The 21,091-nt window shown below is 40.9% G+C and overlaps 1 long non-coding RNA gene across 1 annotated transcript; it reads left to right on the forward strand.

Moving 5' to 3' along the window:
* The first annotated feature begins 1,303 nt into the window (after positions 1–1,303).
* LOC106559066 lies at positions 1,304–19,827 on the forward strand. The gene is made up of 2 exons (XR_005362572.1): positions 1,304–1,521; positions 19,440–19,827. It is a non-coding gene; the product is annotated as an uncharacterized LOC106559066 (long non-coding RNA).
* Positions 19,828–21,091: the final 1,264 nt, after the last annotated feature.

A 21,091-nucleotide genomic window follows, 5' to 3' on the forward strand; every position in this document is an offset into this window, starting at 1 on the left:
AGCGTATGGAACATCGGGAGGAGGAGGAAAGAAAGAAAGTAAAAGAAAACAAAGTGTGAACATCCCTGGAGAGGCAACAGCCTTCGAAAGCAGTGTTAGTAAGGGCCCCCGTGTTGTCCTTCTGATGTCTTAGGGATGCAAGTCTCCAGGGGAGGTACGGGCGTTCTAGTGGGGAGCGTCAACCGTCGACGTCAGGGACACCTGTGCGACCCTGAAATCCCCACCTTGGTGGACACCTGCGACCCCTCTCCCAAAGACTGGACCCGGCCAGAGCCCTGTCTCTGCTGGTCGCTCCCTCTCTGGGACTTGGGTATCTGCAGCTACCATTCCACTCTCCACTTTAACTGGGGGAATTTTCGGAAACAGCAGGCAAATGTGACACAACACCAGCCTGTAGCTCCACCCTTCAGTGGAACTGTTATTTTTAGTTGTCTCCTTTCTCTTTCCACAGCCATCTGCATACCTCCCTTGGTGAGTCATTTCTGAGGACATGTGACTTCTTGAACGTGAGGCTGGCTTATTTTAACAAACCAGTTCGTGTGACCCCATCTCTACCTGCAGCACTCATTAGATGGCTGTGGGGGGTGGGGGAGGAGCGCTGTGGGACCCCCAGCACCCCCAGATCCAGGCCAAAGGAATGACAACTACCCGCAGTTGAGCTGCAGGATGAGGCTCCTCGGGTGCACAACTGAGTCCCCGACTCAGAGAGCGGAGCATATTGTCTTTGCTCCATGCACGTAGCCGTGCGACTGACACTTGACCCCAGAGTCTCAGGCACAGGGAAATGCTCTGAGTCTGGAGCCGCTTCACCCAGCACCAGGCATCGAGGTCACGTCCTGAAAAATCACACCTTGCAAGGCTGTGAGTCATTTGTACAAGAGGCTAATCTTTCAAAATAGTGGATAATGAAATCGGAGTATTTCTAGAAGGTGTTGAATATAAATCATCTTTCAGAATTTGTGGTCCTCTTTTTTTTGGGGGGGTCATAGAGTAAAATACTCCCGAGTCTATGTTTCAGGCTATGTGACAACAAGGACAGAAGCACCGCCAGCTGCGCATCCAGGTCAGGGTTCCGCTGGTGTGGCACGAAGGAGCTGGAGGAGCAGGGGACAGATTCCCCTTGGTGTCCAGGGAGTAGCTCCTTCCAGCATTAATCCACTCAATAGTCACTTGCTGGGTGTTCCCAGGGTCACCTCCCGCCTCTCGCCCCACGCCTCACCGCTCCGCAGACACATGGTCTGTTTGCCTGCTGGTTTGTTGGTTTTATTTCAAGTCTTCCACGATCTCAGGCTTCTTAGCACAGGACGTCCTCATGTGATAGCCTCACTGTCTGGATGTCCCTCCTCCTCCCACTCTGGAACTATATTTAAATGACTACTTGTTAAATTAATTTGCTGAAGGTCTGTCCTCTCTACCAGATTGTCATGCAGGCAAGCCTCATTCATTCACCGACTGCTCCTCTCACACCCAGCAAGGCACCTTGGAAATAGGAGGATTTCTCTCAATAAATGTGTTGATTTGGTAAGTCTCCTTGCTCTCAAAGTTCATAGTCTAACAAGGGGGCCAGCTGAAAAACAATGTGGTACATTCGTCTTTACATAAATGTAGACATCACCCTGTGTATGCGCAGAGAAAACAACAAGTGATTCTGCAGGAATCATGTGAGGGCAGAGTCAACAGAAGCTCTAACATTGGAGCTGGGCCTTGGAGTAGGAATAGGAGTTTGAGTGAAAAGAGAGGAGAAGGAATTCTGAGCAGAAGATTTGGTACAAAAAAGACAGTGAGGGATAAAAGTATTGAATGGGTTCTGGGGGAAAGCACACAGTCGAATGTGCTAGAATAGATCGTGTCTGAAGGGGAATGCAGGCAATTGTAGACATCTTGTGTTTTCTGCTACAGACATATTTTAAGCAAACAGGAACATAGTAAGGAATACACGAAAACTAAATAATCAGCTTGTGCTTTAGAACATTCTCTCTAGTGACAAAGTAGAAGACAGATTGGAATGGAGAGTGGATGAAAACCATCTAGGGGGCTGTTGCAGGGGTCAAGGCCAGAGGGGAGAGACAGTGGGAGCACAGCTGGCAGGCTTGGTGTGGCTCCGTGTGGAGGGTGAGGGAGAGGCGTTCACCAAATATGACTGAGGATCCCAACATGGGTGCAAGTGTGACAAGAACATGGGAGGAGAATGGGGACTGGGGAGCAACGTGAGGAAGGAGAGCTCACTTGGCTTAGGACAGACTGGGTTCCCATGCCTCTTCTTCAGCCTGGAGGAAACGTCAAGAGCAGTATTTGTCAACCTTCTTCAAATTATTGCTCCTTAAGGAGCTTTTTAAAATTTTTTTTTTTCAAGGCACTTGGGTGACTCAGTCTGTTAAACATCTGCCTTTGGCTCAGGTCAGAGTCCTGGGATCAAGCCCCACATCAGGATCCCTGCTCAGTGGGGAGTCTGCTTCTCCCTCTCTTTCTGCTCCTCCCCACCATTCATGTGTGCACTCTCTCTATCTCTCTATCTCAAATAAATAAAATCTTTTAAAAAATATTTTTTCTTAATATCCCTGCCCCCATGAAATTTTAATACTCCAGCTACACTGTATATTTGTTTATATACTGTCTATAGATAGATCTATGCCTTAGATGTAAAGAGTAGGATGTTTTGCCCTCCCCCCCACACAAAAAATTTTGCCCCCTTGAGAATGTACAGGAGGAGGAGGGAGGGAGGCCAACAGTACTCTGCTTACAAGGAGTAAGGAAGTTTTCATGCAGAGGAGCATTTGCAGTGGGCTTTGGGGATTGAGTTAAAAAGTTTATGTTTTGTTTTTACTGTGATACTATATAACATTGTGCAAGTTTAAGATGTACGATATGTGGATTTGAGGCACTTACATACTGCAGTATGATTACCATCATAGAATTAGCTAATACTTCATCACCTCACATAATTAACATTTCTTGTTTGTGGTAAGAACATTTACAATTTACTCTCTCAGTAACTTCCAAATACATAATATAGTACTATTAACTATAATCACCATAAGATCCCCAGAACTTATTTATCTTACAGCCAGAATCTTATAGTCTTTGACCAACATCTCCCATTTCTCCCACTCCCACTACTCCTGACAACCACCACTGTAACCTCTGGTTCTTTGGATTAGTCACATACATGTGAGATCATACAGTATTAGTCTTTCCTTGTCTGATTTGATCTCACTTAGCATAAAGAAGACATGATATGTATACTTACAATGAAATATTATTCAGCAATGGAGAGAAGGAAATCCTGCCATTGGAGACAACATGGATGCATCTTGAGGGCATTATGTTAAAAATCGGTTGTTGTTTATTTTTTTAATCGAGATAAAATTCTCAGGGAGTCTGGGTGGAAAGATAAAAGGGCATTACAATTGACGAGTGAGTCCCTAGAAGTGGGTGGAAGTGCCAGAAGAGAATCCACAGGAGAAAGAGATGTCTTTCTGAACAAGAATGGGTCCTCCACAGCGTTCTCTCATGTACAAAGGGTCTGAGAGGTAGGATAAGTGGACCAGGTAATCTGGAGATGAGGTGGAGAGAGATAGAAAAACAACTGACAGGAGGCAAATAAGCTCCCCATAGATAAGAGAAGGATTTTTGTTACCACGTTTTTGCTTTTTATGATGTTGTAATAATGGATGTTCCCGAACACTCCATTTCCTAGATTTGTGTACATATCTGTGAGAGAAATTCCCAGAGGTGAAGTGGCTGGGTCAAAGGGCATGTGATGTAAATTCTTGGTGCATAGAACCAAATGCTCTCTGAGAGGGTAGCACCAGGTTACATTCTCACCGTGACCTTCCACACACAGCCAGCACAACGTGCCATCAAATGTTTTCACCTCTGCCAAATCTGATAGTGAAAGAGCAGTATTACTTTTTTAGATTAAATTTGCATTTCTCTGTTTATGAATGAAGTTGAGCATCTTTTCATAGGGTTAGAAGCCAGTTTTAGTTTGTTGTGTTTTTTTTTTTTTTGATGAAATGTTTTAGAGCTTTTGTCCATTTTGTATTTCATTATTATTTGCACAGTGATTTCTGTAAATTTTTCACACATTAAGGAAATGTTGTCTTTAATTAGTGATATAAGCTGCACATGTTTTCACCAGCTCACTGTTTTTTTTTTATTTATTTATGATATTATTGTACAAGACACACTTCTCAAAGCTTTCGTATGGTAAAAGTTACCGATACGTTCTGTTATAGTTTCTCAGTTTTTTGTTACACATAGAAAAGCCTCTACTACTCAGAGTTTATTTTTTAAGTATATTCTATTTTTCCTTCCAGAGATATATTTTTGTTTTTTTATCTTCTAAATTTTGAATCCATGTAGAATTTAACTGTAATAATGTGGGAAGTCGAAATCTAAGTATATATTTTTCCCTGGGGCTTATATGTTCCAGTGTCCGTTATTGAATAAGCCATCTTCTCCCTATTGAGTTGAGTTCTGAACTTCTGTCACATATTGAATTCCAATATATCTCATATTGATTTCTGGGCCTTTTATTGTTACATGGGTACCCATGTATCAATGCCATGAGGCTTTCACTGATAGCACATTACAATGTGTATGACATCTGGTAGAGCTAGTCTTCCTCAGTAATTCTCACACACACACACACACACACACACACACACACACACTCCTCTTCAGCTCTTGCTGCTTGTTGGAACATCTTCTTTGTGTAGAACATTCCATAGTTTCTTTGTAATGTGTCATGATGTGAATTTCTTTTCATTCATATTTAATATTACTCCTTCACAAATCTACTACCCTGTTCTTTTCTCTTCTCTTCTTCTGAAATATCATTTACATTTTGGGTTTTTTTTTTTAAGATTTGACTTATTTATTTGAGAGAGATAGCAGAGCAAGATAGAGCACGAGCTGGCAGGAGGGGCAGGGGGAGAGGAAGAAGTAGGCTTCTGTCTGTGGGACTCCATCCCAGGATCCAGGATCATGACCTGAGCCACGGCAGACGCTTAACCAACCAAGCCACCCAGGTGCCCCACCATTTACACTCTTGAGAGAGATTCTCTTTGAGAAGAGAGACCTTCTGTATCTTCCATATCCCTTAAGCTTCTCTCATATTTTCTTTTTTTTTTTTACTTCTCTGCACTACAATTCTGTAGAGTTTATTCTCATTATCTTCAATTTTCTAATTCATCTTCTATATCTAGTCTGATGCCACTTCCATCCATTAATATTTTTACTGTATTTTTCTGTTACTGTATCTTTCATTTCTAGTTCTGTTTGATTTTCCAACCATCTTGTCACATTCATGGTTCATACTCCTTGCAGATATTTAAAGCTTATCTTCTATTTATTTAAATAAAATTGGCTTAGCTGTTTATACTCTGTGGGTGATCATTCAGATAGCCAAAGTTGTGTGAATCACCCCTTCTGTCTCTCTATTTGTGCTGGCATTAACTAATGGTGTCTTGCTTTCTAGTGTGTTTGGTAGTCTTCAACTGCAATGCTTACTGCTCATGAAAAATTATTTGTACAAAATCCCTGAGGCCTAGGATAAGAGTGTCTGCTCCCAGGGATGATTAGAGTTTGTTCCTGCCGTGTGTTTGGAAGCACTATGATGTGGTATCACTTTAAACCAAATTCATCACTTGACCAATGGCTTAATAGTGACATCTAACAGGGACAGGCCTGTTTGTTTTCTTTTTCCTGCTTTGCTTACTATTAAGGAAATTCTCCCTAAAGTCCCCTGAGGTAGGAGAAAGGGAAGCAGATTTGCCTCTGGTTCACCTTTGGGAGTCCCAGCTAATATGGGCAAGAGTGTTCCATGAGACCCTTCCTTTGACCTTGGGTGAATCCTGGCCTTGGAGTATTTGGGTCTTCTTCATCCTGAAGCTCTATTAAAATCAGAGCCAACTCAATTTAACTAGATCAAAAAAGATATTCATGCAAAATGCTAGTCATTCAGTAGGTCCTTGTGATTTGTCAGCTTTTCAGTGCTTTTAAGAACAATCTTATTTAATATTTTATTCAATGTTTCATTGTTTCCAGAGGAAGGGTTAACCTATTTCTTTTTTTTTTTTTTAGAGAGAAAGAGAGAGAGAGAATATGTTCTTGAGCAGAGGGTGGGAGGGGCAGAGGAAGAGGGAGAGAGAATCTTAAGCAGACTCTTAAGTTTAGTGTAGAGACCAACACCAGGCTCTGTCTCATCAACCCGGAGATCATGACCTGAGGTGAAACCAAGAGTTGGTCACTTAACCTACTGCACCACCCAGGCAATCGTGGAAGGGTTAATCTAAATAACTGAGCCTGGGATGCTTGGGTGGCTCAGTGGTTGAGTGTCTGCCTTTGACTCAGGTCATGATTCTGGGGTCCTGGTATCGAGCCTGTATCAGAGCCCCTGCAGAGAGTCTGCTTCTCTCTCTGCTTGTGTCTCTGCTTCTCTCTCTGTGTCTCTCATGAATAAATCAATAAAATCTTTAAAAAAAAAAAAGCAACTGAATCCATTATTACCAAAAATGGAGTAATACCTGTTGATATTTCTTATAAGCTTTAGAAAGTTTTTTTTTAATTTTATATCTTTATTGGCTTCACATTTCATTTATAGAATTTTTTAGAGAGTTCAGGTTTTTGCTTAGTCTCCCTGTTTAAGAACATGATATGCCTTTCCATTTATTCAAATCTTTTGTTTCTTAATAGCATTTTAAAGTTGTCACCTTCTACAGTTTATATTTGTTTTGTAAATTTTCACTTTTTGGTTAAATTTATGTCTACATGCTTTCTTTCTCTTATATAAATGTAATATTAAACCCAGAAATTTTCCTCAGAGTTCTGCTCTATGGTATAGGTTCTGATATATGCTAATGTAATCATCTTTATTTCATTATTCAAATCCATCCCTGATGGTAAAGTTGTACAAGAGTATTTTAGCATTTCCAAGTGGAAGGATTTTTCTTTTTTCTCCTAATTTTATTTTTAATGAATTGCTTCATGATCAGAGAGGCTTTTCTGTGCTCATTCCAAATTTTGGAATTTATTGAAGCTTTCTTTTACCCTTGTATATATAGTCAATTTTTTTGACTATTCCAAGAGTACTTGGAAAAGTATATTCTCAAGGTATAGAGAGTTCTATGTATATTAAATTTACGAATTACATTATTTTTTTTGATTTGCACTAAAAGGAATAATAAAAGGGATCTAAAGCTCATATAGGAAACTTAAATTTTCTCAATTTTTTTTTTTTTTTTTTTTTTGGCTCAGGATCATGACCTGAACCAAAGGCAGACTCTCAACCACTGAGCCTCCTAGACATCGCAAATTTTCCCAGTATTTGTACATTAAAAATATTTGTGTTCTGCTTTTTGACTTGGAAATGATTTGGCTAGATGTAAAATTCTCTGGTCATGCATTGTAGACATTGTTTAAATCTCTTTTAGGTCTTCTGAGTGTTGCTATGGTGAAACTTAAGAGCAGCTTGGGTTTGTTAAGTCTCTTTATAGGTGACTTGGTCTTGCTATCAGAAAGTTCAAAGGATTCCTTTGTATCTTTATAGTCCAAAAACTTTTCTAGGCTATGATTTGATGTCGATTATTTTGTGTTAATTTTGCCTGCAATGGAGTAACCCCTTTTATTTATTTATTTATTTATTTATTTATTTATTTATTTATTTATTTTTAAAGATTTATTATTTATTTATGATAGATATAGAAAGAGAGAGAGAGAGAGGCAGAGACACAGGAGGAAGGAGAAGCAGGCCCCACGCCAGGAGCCCGATGCAGGACTCGATCCCGGGACTCCAGGACCGCTCTCCTGGCCAAAGGCAGGCACTAAACCGCTGAGCCACCCAGGGATCCTCGAGTAACCCCTTTTAATCTGAATAGTCTGGTCTTTTACATATGGAAAGAGTTAACAGTTATTTTATTTATTAAAATATTATTACTGCTTCATATTTTCTATTTTCTTTTTCATACATATATTTAAAGATTTCTTTATTTATTTGGGGGAGAGAGAGAGTGTGTGAACATGGAGGTGGAGGAGCAGAGAGAGAGGGAAAAAGAATCTCAAGCTGACTCCCCACTGAGTATGGAGCCTCATGCAGGGCTCGATCTCACAACCCTGAGATCACACCCTGAGTGGAAACCAAGAGTCTGATGCTCAACCAACTGAGCCACTAAGCACCCCTTTTTCAGATATATTTTATATACTATTCACTCTTCCGTTAATCCTTTACAAACTTTCATTCATTTCTGTTTTATTTCATTGCTCACTCCCAACCTGTGAGTACCTGATATGTTTCCAGCTGAGAGCACCTCCCTTCTCCTGCCACCACTGTTGTCCTTATTTCTCTGTCACCTTCTTTGCTAAGTTCTGCTAGTTCTTGTTTTACCTCCTCTTCTCTTGCTCAATTTTTCCTAAACAATTGTATGTCTGGGCTCTTGTTTTGTTTTGTTTCGAGCTCCTGGTTTTTAAAGATGATTGCTTCACTAGGTTTTTTTTTTTTTTTTTTCAATGCATGACAATACTTTGAGTCCCAAATTTCACCTATTTTGTGACAATATTTGTCTAGTGAATCTTTTTCCACTCTTCTTCATTTGTTGTTCTTGTTTCTTTCACCTTCTCTCATGCATAGGTTCCGTACTGATTCCTTTCTGGCTACTCATCTTGAAGTGAGGTGAGGCTTTCTGAATCAGCTCTTTGCAAAAAATGTATGTGAGGAGAGAGCCAGGGTTTATTCTGAGCTAGTAGGAATTCTTCTTAAACATAAGGCCATGATGGTGAGACTCCTCTAGTTGTCAACTTATAGTTTCTTTTCCTGCAGCAATTGCTAGCCGCAGAGCTGCACACAAGGAAATCACCTTCCTTCCCCTGACTGGCTAATACACTAAATAATGAACTTTGTCATTGTTAGGGTATCTGAGTCATCAGATTTCTTTATTTTCTGGAACTGTGATGACATAACACTTCCCCTTAGGATAGTGATACTCCAAAATAAAGGACTACATTTGACCTGCAAGTGGCCACCATCATCATCACTATCATTGAATTCTGTAGCTTCAATCTCCTTTTTCAATCCAATTTAAAGACTACAACATGGAATATGAGGAAGGTGAAGAAATTTCCAGAACAGGATAACTTCTGTGAAGGGGAGGATCCTGATAGAATGGCTGTCAGATACCTGAAGATGTAAATTTTTATTTCAGATAAGAACTTACTTAATGTCCTTTAGAAAAAAAAAATCTCATTTCAATTTTGTCGTCCAGAAAGAAAATGTCTCAGAAAATAAAAGTCATTAGACTCTGCTAAAGCTGGGTATTGTGGAATAAAAACAGGGGCATAGGTCAAATGGGGTTTCCAGTGTACTACCTCAGCAAGACAGTCAGAAGAAATACATCAAAGATCATGATTCGGAGAACCCTTAAGGTTTATCAAGTTTTATTATATCCATGCACTGAATTTATAAGTATTTGTGTTGTTATCTATTTATTTTTATAGATACATATAGATGTATTTTCTATGTATTATCTCTTGTTTTCTTTCTTTTTTTTAAAAAAAAGATTTTATTTATTTATTCATGAGAGACACAGAGAGAGACAGAGACATAGGCAGAGGGAGAAGCAGGCTCCTTCAGGAAGCCTAGTATGGGACTTGATCCCAGGACCTTGGGATGACACCCTGAGCCAAAGGCAGATGCTCAACCACTGAGCCACCCAGGGGCCCCAAATCCTCTTCTCTACACTGGTTGTTGGAGGTAAAGATGGCCCTGGTGCTCCGGAGGACAGGAGAGTACGCAGAGCCTAGGATGCTGAAAGTAGGCAGGCCTGCTCCCAAAAAGGGGTCGGGGTCCAGGGGGAGACTTGCTCAGGGAGCACAGGGTGCTGGGAACTCTGTACCTTCCTCCTCTAGCCTACGATTTTCCATCGCCACCAGACAGCTGTTTGAAATACTACAGCTCCAATCCCCATGACTCTCTTGGAACTCTTCCACCATCCCCATGGCCTCACAGCTCCAGTATGGGAAACTGTGCTTTAGAGGGATGTTATGAATATTAAGGAACAAGTGATTATAAATCTTTTGGCAAACAGACAGTCCTATAGAAATGTTAAATAACCGTATGTTCCCATTTAGCTTCATTTATAGCTTTTGGATGGAACTGAGACATTTTCCCTCTTGTTTGGGACTTTCACTATTCAGTATTTGTAAAGAAATCTTTAGCCACCTCTTATGTAAGGCTTAAGGGAAGTTCTCTTCATCTTCATGCTGACTTCTCCAAAGGGGTTTTTGTTTTTGTTTTTAGTTTGGTTTGTTTGGTGGTTTTTGTTTTTGTTTTTTCGGTCTGCTCTGAAGGCCCTGTCATTGGTTGGGTCTGTTACAAACAATCTCTTAATTGTGCGGCTTACACCTATCTAAAGACTTCATCAGTTCATTGTCTTTCTGAGGGCATTCACAGGTCATGAAAAATCTAGGTTCTGTAGAGTTAGCCTTCATCTTGGATCATAACACTTAACATGATTTCTTTTCATATGGTTCCATTGTGTTATGCAACGATACCTGCCTCCCACCCCCAAATCTGAGTACGTATCTCCAAAACCCAATTACCCACACAAACTTGGGACCAGTTATCTGGATAAATGATAGCCATAAGTGTTCCAAGAAACTTTAACCTTAATAACTTCATAATAATTAATAGTGCTAAATTAATCTAGAGAGCCTCTCCCAAGAGTTGCCAAAAGGGAATATAATTTAACTACTTTGAGAACCTTTACTCTGTTCTCATCCCACACTTCCATGGAAAGTTCCAAAGATATGCAGAGGAAAGGTGGAGAACAGTGGAGAATGAAACGAGATGAGGACTGGCTGTTACAGGCTGGGTGATCAACGGTACACTTCTCCCCTCTGAACTCTTCCTAAAACTGGAGGTACTTCTGTATTTTTCTCTCCTCAGTGCAGTGTCAATGAATACTTTCCACTCTCCTGGAGCCATTAATGTGCAATCATCATCCCTCTGTGGAGGCCATCTGACCACTGTGTTGGTCTTGTCTTCATGGATAAAATCTTCCAGGTCTCTCTGTCCACTCAGAGCCCAAGGCCCACTCTCTGCTGGGTTATATCCTCCAGGTCCCAAATAGAAAGTTTCAGGGGAGGGGGGTGGTCTGAGTTCAGAAATGCCTTCCTTACCAGACTCTTCTGCATCTTTAGTAAACCAAGATGTCCTAAAGCAGTCAAGTCTTCATTTACACCCTTTAAATATCTGTAGACGGTTATCATGGCTCTCAGTCCAGAAACACTCTAACCTCTCTAACACACTAACACACTTCTGCCCTCTTCCAGAAAATGCACACAGTGCATTTTCCAGAAAATGCAACAGTGCTTGTGTTGTTTTAGAAGACCTTTGATGGCACCAAACAGATTCTGATTCCCTTGTTATCAGATACAGAAAGTGAATTGGTCTCTACCTTGTGCACAGAGAAGCTTTTCTGTGTATAGGCTGGCAGTGCAGCCTACAGGCAATGGGGAGATTGTCAGATGGCAACAGTAAAGCATGAATAACATTTAATTTGAGCAGTCTTTTGTCCTGCTAAGATGTCTTCTCTTCCTTTTGTCTGTAAACTGTTTTTCTGCCTCTATTTCTTTTTGGTCTTATCTTCTGGTAAAATGCATGAACTTACACTTTGTAGCAAACTGCACTGCAGCAGACTTTGAACAGATTCCTCTGTAAATTCTTCAAGGACAGTGATTATAGTAGTAATTCCTCTGTATGTGTGTGTGTGAGGGAGAGGGAGAGAGAGCGCGCATCAAATAAGTGAGTGAATGCATACATACGTGAATAAAGAAATGGAAATTGCAAAAGGGAATTATCAGGAAAGAGAAGACTGTATAATTTATTTTTAAATTTTTTAAAAATTTTTAAAGATTTTATTTATTTATGAGAGAGAGAGAGAGAGAGAGAGAGAGAGAGAGAGGCAGAGACACAGGCAGAGGGAGAAGCAGGCTCCATGCAGGGAGCCCGACAGGGACTCGATCCCGGGTCTCCAGGATTAGACCCTGGGCTGAAGGCGGCGCTAAACCGCTGAGCTACCGGGGCTGCCCCAAGACTGTATAATTTAAAAAAAGGAAGAAAATCTGGTCATATGCCCACATTCACTGTTGATGTTGTGTTGCGATTGAAACAATCCTAAAAAGATGTGATGGCACGTGGCAAGTTGCTGGCTTTGGAGACAAATGGTCTTAAGCTTGAACCCTGGCCCTGTCATCTACCGAGCCCTAAACCTCTCTGAGGCTGTTGTTCTCTTTGGCATGAGGCAGGACACACAGCCATCATAGGCACCATGCAGGATTTACACTAGAATAACGACGTAAGTGCTTGCCACTGCGCCTGCCACAGGGAGGGCTCAACAAACGGTGTGGTATCTCTGGATGGCATCCTAGTCAGTGTTGAAGTGAAGACATTTCTTATTTTGGCTGAATATTTGGTACGTGTGTCACGGACCTGTTCTCTCACCTCCCCTAATTTGCATCTTCTATTTTTTTAATCCCTAAAGTTCATTTTATGTAAGTAATTTCAGTATTCTTTTCAGAATTAGGGTCTGGCACTTCACATTCCCCAAGGGGTGATGAAGGCCATGTTTAGTGATGCCTTTGCTGTGTCTTGACCAGCCTTTGGAGGGCAGCGGCAGAGACCAGGGTGGTACAGGAGCCCCGCCCCCAGCTGTATTCTGAGTCCTCTTATAGGACCACTGTTCCTCATTTTTGATGAAAAATCTGCACTAGGTGCATGGAATAAAAGAGAGGTTCCAATAATCAAAGAATCATCTTTCAACATAAAGAAGGAGGAGAAAGGCAAGTAAGCATTTTTCAAATTCTAAAAGATATCATTTGAGCAGTCTCTCTTCCAGAATTTCTTATCTGAAAAAAGATTCTTGGAATCCTTTCTGCCCATAAAACTTGGAAGTTTTGCAACACCACCAGCAGGGCAAGCAGCTTAGACATGGAGCCGCCATGTTGCCTGTAGACAAAGCCTGGCTCCCACCCTGCTGGTCCCGTCGAAGCAAATCTGCACAACTAGGATCTCCTTGGACACTGTCACAACTGACAAGAAGGTCAAGAACAAACAAAGGAGCCAGGAGTAAATTTACTTGTGGGAAAGCAGGCAGTGGCGGGGCAATTTAGCTGAGAGATTTGGAGACTGAGGGCTTAATGGGATTAAGAAAATAATGAATCCCCAAATTAACAGCTGTTGGCCAGGGAGACCCCACAATAAAATGTGTTTTTATTTGTGGTTCAATTGTCTTAGTGGGAATTGGAGATGTCTGTGCCAGCCTGGCTGTTTGGCAGGGCTGGGATCTCCGGAGAGGCTGCAAGCAGAGGACCCTGAGCCCATGCATGGAGAAATTGCTGTGTCAGGCCCTATGGTCAGCTTTATAAGAATTGTCTCATTTAAGTCTCCTAAAGCCCCATGAGGAAAGTACTATAGCTATTGTCCCATTTTACAGACAGGGAGACTGAATGTAGGAATACCAAGTAACAACTAGACTCATACAGGGTTACGACTCACACAGGGACTCTAGGGCCACATTCCTAACCACTACGCAATCCTGCCTCCTGCAAGTGAACCTTAGCAACCGGGAAGGAGGATGCAGCCCTGGGTTCGAGGTGAGCTCAGGTAGTAAGTTACCTGTGCCTTGTCCTCAGCCTGAGATATAGGGCTGTGGAAAATGCATTTCCTGCTTCAGGATGGTGGGTGGAGACATGCATATTACAGTGTATTCATGAGAGAGAGGAGAGAGCCTTGGGGAGGGATGGAAGGTGGACCAGGAAAGTATGTGCATGGCACACAGACGTGTCCATGCACACCCACTCACCCATTCACAAACAGCCCCAGGCAAGTGGCAGGGGTGGTCCTGCCTCTCTTCACACACACCTCTTTCCTCCACACCATTTCACCCGCCTGATTCCTTGGTTAAGACATTCTTACCTCCCCTTTGCCATCCTGACCGCCCAGTGTGAGCATATTGCTTTCTATTATCTGTATATCCAAATTTTCAGCTTACTTACGATACCCTTATGCTCAAAATGCTAGCTGAATTTGATAAGACTGACACTAAACCACAATAGAAAAAGAACATAATGCTGAATAAAAGTAGTACTTTTAAAAAAAAGAGCTTCAAGTGTCATTCTGACTTCTGGAAACTTCTTCCCATGAAACTCATATATTTTCCAGACTTTTAACACTTTGATCATTATGATCATTTTACATTTTTACCTCTTTCAATTGAGCTTTTGCAACTCAGAGATCAAGTTTGTTGCGTAACAACATTAACAGCTAATAAATTATGCTCTCCTCTGCCATTTTCTTGAGCAGGGCTGGCCGAGTCAAGGCCTCACGGAATTTGGGAGGAACTATTCTGAGGTTGATCCTCCAGTTGGGCTATAAGGTCAGGATTCCATGCCAGAGCTATGCTGCTCCTAAAGAGGGCATGGAGCTGAGACTCACCAAGTTGTGGGTCCATATGCTCTTTTCCAAAACTCTTGGAACCAATATGATTCAGAATTGTTTAGATTTCAGGAAAGAAATGTGCATATACCATATCTTGTAGAACAACTCCCACTGGGATCTGGAACAGCACCCCCTAATCAAACACATTAGTATTTCCATAGCGGAAAATATATTCACATCAAGTGGAATAAATATTAAATGTAGTCTAATATCATAACAATATAAATAATATAATATAATTAATAGTATAAATATTAAAATGATATAAATAACAGAGATATACATATTAAAATAATATAATAAATAATGTAAATATAAAATATAAATAATCAATTCATGTTAGTTTGGAGGAGGAGGTACAGGAGGAGGGGAAAGAGAATCCTAAGCAGGCTCCATACTCAGTGCAGAGCCTGACTTGGGCTGGATCTCACGTGCCTGAGCAGAAATCAAGAGTCCGATGCTCAACTGACTGAGCCACCCACACCCTCCTCGACCGTCAAATAACTTCAAATGACATTGTTGTTGCCACATGGGTTATCGAAACCCTTTTGGTTTTCAGATTTTGGGATTTGGGGTTTAATGGGGTTGTGGGCCTGGCAGGGCCAATGGCTGCCATTCATGGAGACTTCCTGTGCTCTCTGTGATCCTGACGAGAACCTCACAGGAGGGAAGTGTTCACAGCTTCACATGATAGACATGGAAACTTTGAAGCAGACAGTCTGGGAACATGGCCTGAGGTCTCCAAAAGAGAGAGAGGAGTCAAAGCTGGCATATCTACACCTGTGCAAGGCCTACCGTTTTGCTACCCTGACGTCTTCCCCCTAAGAAAATGACCAGCCTGACAGGTTTTTCCTTAAGATGACAACTCTCTTTATGTCACCTGTCTGACAGGCGGGCCCCTGGCTACTTGGCTCTCTCAGCTGTCTACACTTAGCATTATTAGCTCTTAGGGCTGTCAGGTTGATACGGATCCCCTGCTCTTTATGCAAGGGCCCCTTTAGTTTTCCTACTAAAAATATTTTTAAATAGTTGAGTGCCCCAGACATTCTTGAAGCAGTCATTTCCTTCCCTTCTCCTTTATTAATGGGCTAATTTCCTTCGACTCCCCAGTGTTGCTCTGAGGCACTTGTGGAAGGCCTGTTTATTGCCTTTGGCTGACATTACCTTTCTCCTTCTCCACCCCCAACTTTATCTTCTCCCTGCCAGCAGGACTAACCTTTGTTCCTTTCCTCCTTTGGGCTTCCCTCTCTTGCTCTGAATTTTCCGGAGGAGCGGTGGGGGGGGGGTGGGGGGGTGTTCTGAGCACTGGCTCCCCAGCCCGTTACACAGTGAGGAGTCCTGGCCTCCTCATTTGGGAAGGTTTGGGGCCATGACTGTGAAGAAGTCACATTGAGTGGGAAGTGTTCATGCTCTGGATGAAAAAACCAATCGTCTTAAACTTTCTTTTGCATTTCACCCTTTTACAGGGCACACACTGGGACGAACACCCTTGAACAGGGCCTTTCCTTATTTGAGAGCCCGTGAAGGATCTTACCACAGGGTAGCTCCTCACAGCTCTGTGATGACATGAGTATGGTCAGTCAACAGCAGAGGAACCTGAGGTGGATTTGGCTTCTGAGATTTCTCCTAGCCCCCAGGGTTCTCAGGAAAGTTGGCCAAGGGCGGAATGGATATGGCCTATGGGCTCACTGCTCTGATTGAGCGACTCCCCTTCCCAATCAAGCTTTCTTAGCCTCTTTTTCCTTCATATTCTCACATAAGATGGGAGTCATGAGAATATCACTATGATTCTTTTTTTTTTTTAAGATTTTATTCATTTATTTGACAGAAGGAGACGGAGAGGGAGAGGGAGAGAGACAGAAAGAGAGAACAAACAGGAGGAGTAGCAGAGGGAGAGGGAGAAGCAAACTCCCTGATGAGCAGGGAGCCCAATGCAGGGCTCGATCTCAGGACCCTGAGATCATGACCTGAGCTGAAGGCAGATGCTCAACTGACTGAGCCACCCAGGCGCCCTGAGAATACCACTCTGATTCTGACACCAACTCCAATGTGTGTGTTTCTTTTTTCACACCACTGAGCAATCCTCCAACATTAGCTGAGCGTCCTACTATTCAACTCCATTCTGACACTATGTACCTGGAGGTGGTGTCACGTCCCTCAGGTTAAAGGTTCATCCCCAGGAGATTGCCTCCCCTGCCTCAACGTCAGATGTCGATCACAAGTCCAGGCTGTCACCAGTGCTTCTGACTGGTGGGCTAGGGACAGTGGAGGTTCCCACCTGCTTGGATTCAATTAATTTGCTACAGCAGCTCACAGAACTCAGAGAAGCATTGCTTATGTTTACCCATTTACTATGAAAGGATAGAAGTGAGGAGCAGCCATGTAGAAGAGATGCATAGGGCAAGGTATAGGGAGAGCTTGGAGCTTTCATGCTAAGTTTTTATGGAGGTTTCATTATATAGGCATGATTAGCTAAGTCACGGGCCATTGGTGATTAACTCTTTCTCTCTAGCCTTCTCCCCTTCTTGGAAATAAGGGGTGGAACTGAAAGTTCAATCTCTAATTACATGGTTGATTCCTCTGGTGACCAGTCCCCACCTTTAGGTGACTGAGGGGCTTTCCAAAAGTTACCTCATTAGCATGACAAAAGACAGTTTCCCTCTCCTCTCATTTCAGCAATCCCAAGGGTTTTAGGAGCTCTGTGCTGCGAATATGGACAAAGACCAAATATATATGTCTTATTATAGTCACGAGATCACAAATACCTAACCCATTGAGTTGTCATGTGGGATAAGTTAATTAAATGAGTGAATATGTCTGGAGCTTTTTGCGCTGTGTCAGTTCTCTGGACACTGAGGCCACCCTTTTGTGCTCCAAGGTGAAGTCCTAATACGACCAAGGTGGGAAAATATTTGTCATCTCCCCAAGGAAGGAGGATTCTATATTGACACCCAGGGCAGGACTAACTCTCAGGTAGGGCTGGGATTAGAACCCAAAGGTAGAGATTCTCAGTGCTCTGTGCTAGGATGACAAACTGTACTGGTTTACTAGGGACTTTTCCAGTCTTAGCACCAAACGTTCTGCTTTTCAGAAAACACTTCAGCCCCATTGGTCACCCTAACCCTCCGGTCTTCGTGAGCCTTTGTTGCTTTATTGACCAAAATAGTATGCTTGGGGTGTCTGGGTGGCTCAGTTGGTTAAGTGTCTGATTCTTGATTTCAGCTCAGGTCATGATCTCAGCATTCTGGGATTGAGCCCTATGTTGATTTCCATGCTCAGCACAGAGTCTGCTTGTTCCTCTCCCTCCAGACCTCCCTCACTTGCTCTCTCCCTTTCTCTCTCTCTCAAATAAATAAAATCTTAAAAAAAAAAAAAAACACTATGTTTTCTGTCTTCACAGCTTTTTACAGTGGGAAAAAACCTTCAGATGCCAATCTTTGTATATAGGAAGTATTTTAAGTTACTGAAACCTAAAATTTCATAAAATAAGCATGTTTTAGTTCTCCATATTACCTTCTTTTGTATTTAATTTCCATGTCCTATCTCATTAGGTTATTTCAGACCTAGTGAATAATCTGTTGCTGGCTGCTCAGAGGAGGATGATGTATTTTCAAGCTGATGGAGAATGAATTAAGTGCTATTAATAAAGAAATTTCACAAAGTTCTAACTAACTTTTGGGAGTAGCTTACAATCAACCAGACTTAATTCTTCATTTTTTAAAAAGTTTGGCCTTCTGGAAAACATTATAAGGAGGCTTTGTTGCAAAGCACACTAATGGAGTGGAAGCACTGTGCAAACTAAAATATGAAATGATGTTATTAATCCAAATATTTTACCACAATCGTTGTTTCTTTTGGAAGAGGGTGGATAAATCCAAGATTTCACTTGGCCTGAAATATGCAGGTACTCAAGAAAAGCGATTATTGCTCCCACAGGTTCAATCTATAGCAAATGTTTATTGCATACTTAATATATTCTTGACACAATTGGCTATGGAAAAGTCACAGAGAGCAAAATTTGTTTCCAATTCTTTAAGGTAGTTACGTGGGTGCTAGAAAAGTGAGGAAAATGCTTCTGAAAAACTGTGCTTTTGGAATTGAACATTGAAATCAGTCTTTCAGCCATCATTCAATATTGCCATGCTGGATCTGGAGAGGCAGAGCCTTGTTAAAATTTCTGAATAAATCTTTAGGATAAAAGTCAGGATGAGTAGCTTATTGCCACCAACTCATTCTCAATAAACTGTTAGCTAAGAATCATTTGGAAGTTTTGGGCCAATTTGTCTTTGAACTATCAACATAAACAGGTTTGTGCCCATATAATATACCCCTTGTTGAATGTTTCTTTGCAAGATTGAATTTAGAGCTGTGAACATGAAAAATTGCTGTTAAGATATGAGGTACAGTCTAATTTTGAGGAATTTTGAAAGAATCCTTGTAGGAAAGTTGGATGGGATTCTTCTTATAGTGACACGAATACCTAGGTGGTTAATTAACCTCAATTATTATGAAGCACCTTGAAAAGATGGGAAAAACAGCAAAGATCTACTCTTGGAAAGGAAATCGATTGGGCTATTTCTATGCAGGATTGTTAGTGGCCACACACATAAATCTACTTTAAGAATCCACTGCATCTCAGACCACAGGATATCTACCATCAGGCATGCCCACCCAGAAACAGGCAGCAGACTCCTGCGAAGCCAGTCTGGAAGAGAAATTTCCCAGGACTGAAAATACTGTGGTCGTTTTCATTTATTTTCTTCATTCTCCTCATTTCTCTCTCTTCCCCATACTCCTTGCCTTCTGAAAACTTTTAGAAGTTGCTGGCTTCTTTCTGGATTACTGCAAATATAAAGTTGTCCCCTAAAATACCATGTGGAAAACGAATTTTTAAAGAACTTTGAAGAACATTCACTCTTTCATGAATGGCTTTTTTTTTTTTTAGCTCTATGATGGTTCTCAAACACTACCATGAAAGAAAATGATCCGCTGAATAGTATGGCCTGAAGATTCTCTGCTCCTGGAGAGCAGTGATTGAGGACCTTGGCATAAGATGCTCCAGGAATAGAACCAACAGAGCTTGAGGATTGTCTAATGTACCCACTGGCTTTTGGGTTCAAAACCATTCCTTAAAAACAGTGAGATTTTTCATGTTTTAGTTGAAAAGTCTACAAAATATGAGAAACTGCACATTTTGATAGGTTCGTTTTTTATTTTTATTTTTTTCATTCTATGTTGTACGTTAATGTATTGGGTTTTCTTTATTTTTGGCCAACCTCTGAAAATCCATAAGGCATTTCAAGAAAATAATAAATTTTACCATTGAAAACTTCCTCTGTATCTTTCTGGTCTCTTCTACCACTCAAATATCTAGCTTTGCTATACAACTTGTCATATCCCCAAGAAGTCTGGCATGGTTTGCCTTTTGTCTGTAGTTCTCTCTGCCTGGAGACAGTTCCTATCTCTGTCTCCAACCTCCTGACTTTTTTGTCCCTGCTGACCAGCCATTTCCTCCATGTTCTCATCTTCACCATTGGGAAGAATCTATCTGTTGATGTTGTTTTTATTTGTATTTCTCTAACTGCCAGTAGAATAGAACATTTTCACTGCCACTGAGACTCTTTGTCCTGTGATATGTGTTCATGTCCTTTGGATAATTTACTACTGGAAATTTGTCTACTACAGTAGCTATAAAATTTCTTATTTATGAAAGATATTGGCCCTTTTCTTTCTATGAAAATTATGGTTATCCTGGAGTTTTTTTGTTGACGTTTCATTTTTGTTTACAGTAGTTTTGAATTGCAGTCATTTTTATATTGTCATTTTAAAAATGTATGGCTTCTCCCTTTTATTCATTTATATTTTCCCATTCCCATTCATTTATATTTTCTTCTAGAATTTTTATGGTTCACTTTTTACATTTAAATGCTAACTCATCTGGAACTTATTTTGGTGTATGGTTTGAGGAACATTTCCTGACAAATAGATATTTCCAGATAAATGGATAGCCAAATAGTCCAACACAAGTTATTGAATAAACTATTCTTTCCCCTGTGAGTTTTGATACCAACTTTATTATGCAGTGATCTGCCTTGAATAAATTCTGGGGAAAGTAAAATTGTCTCTGTTTGCAGATGACAGGATATTATATATAGAAAACTCTAAAGACTACACACACACATACACACACACACAACACACATATGCACACACACAAAAACTTGCTAGGACAAATAATTGAATTCAGTAAAGTTGCAGGTTACAAAATCAATATATCAAAATCAGTTATGTTGTTATACACTAAGAACAAACACTCTGAAAAGGAAATTGGGAAAACAGTTGCATTTAAAGTCATATTAAAAAGAATAAAATGGTTATAAATAAACTTAACTAAGGAAATGAGAGACTTTTACACTGAAAACTACAAATTATTGCTAAAAGAAATTAAAGACATAAACAAATGGAAAGACATCCCATGTTCATGCATTGGAAAACTTAATATTACTAAAATGTCCATACTACCTAAAGCAATCTACAAATTTAATGCAATCTCTATCAAAACCCCTATGACCATTTTACAGGATTAGAAAAAGTTCT

Source organism: Canis lupus, chromosome 7 (assembly GCF_011100685.1).
Source record: "Canis lupus familiaris isolate Mischka breed German Shepherd chromosome 7, alternate assembly UU_Cfam_GSD_1.0, whole genome shotgun sequence".
NCBI lineage: Eukaryota > Metazoa > Chordata > Mammalia > Carnivora > Canidae > Canis > Canis lupus.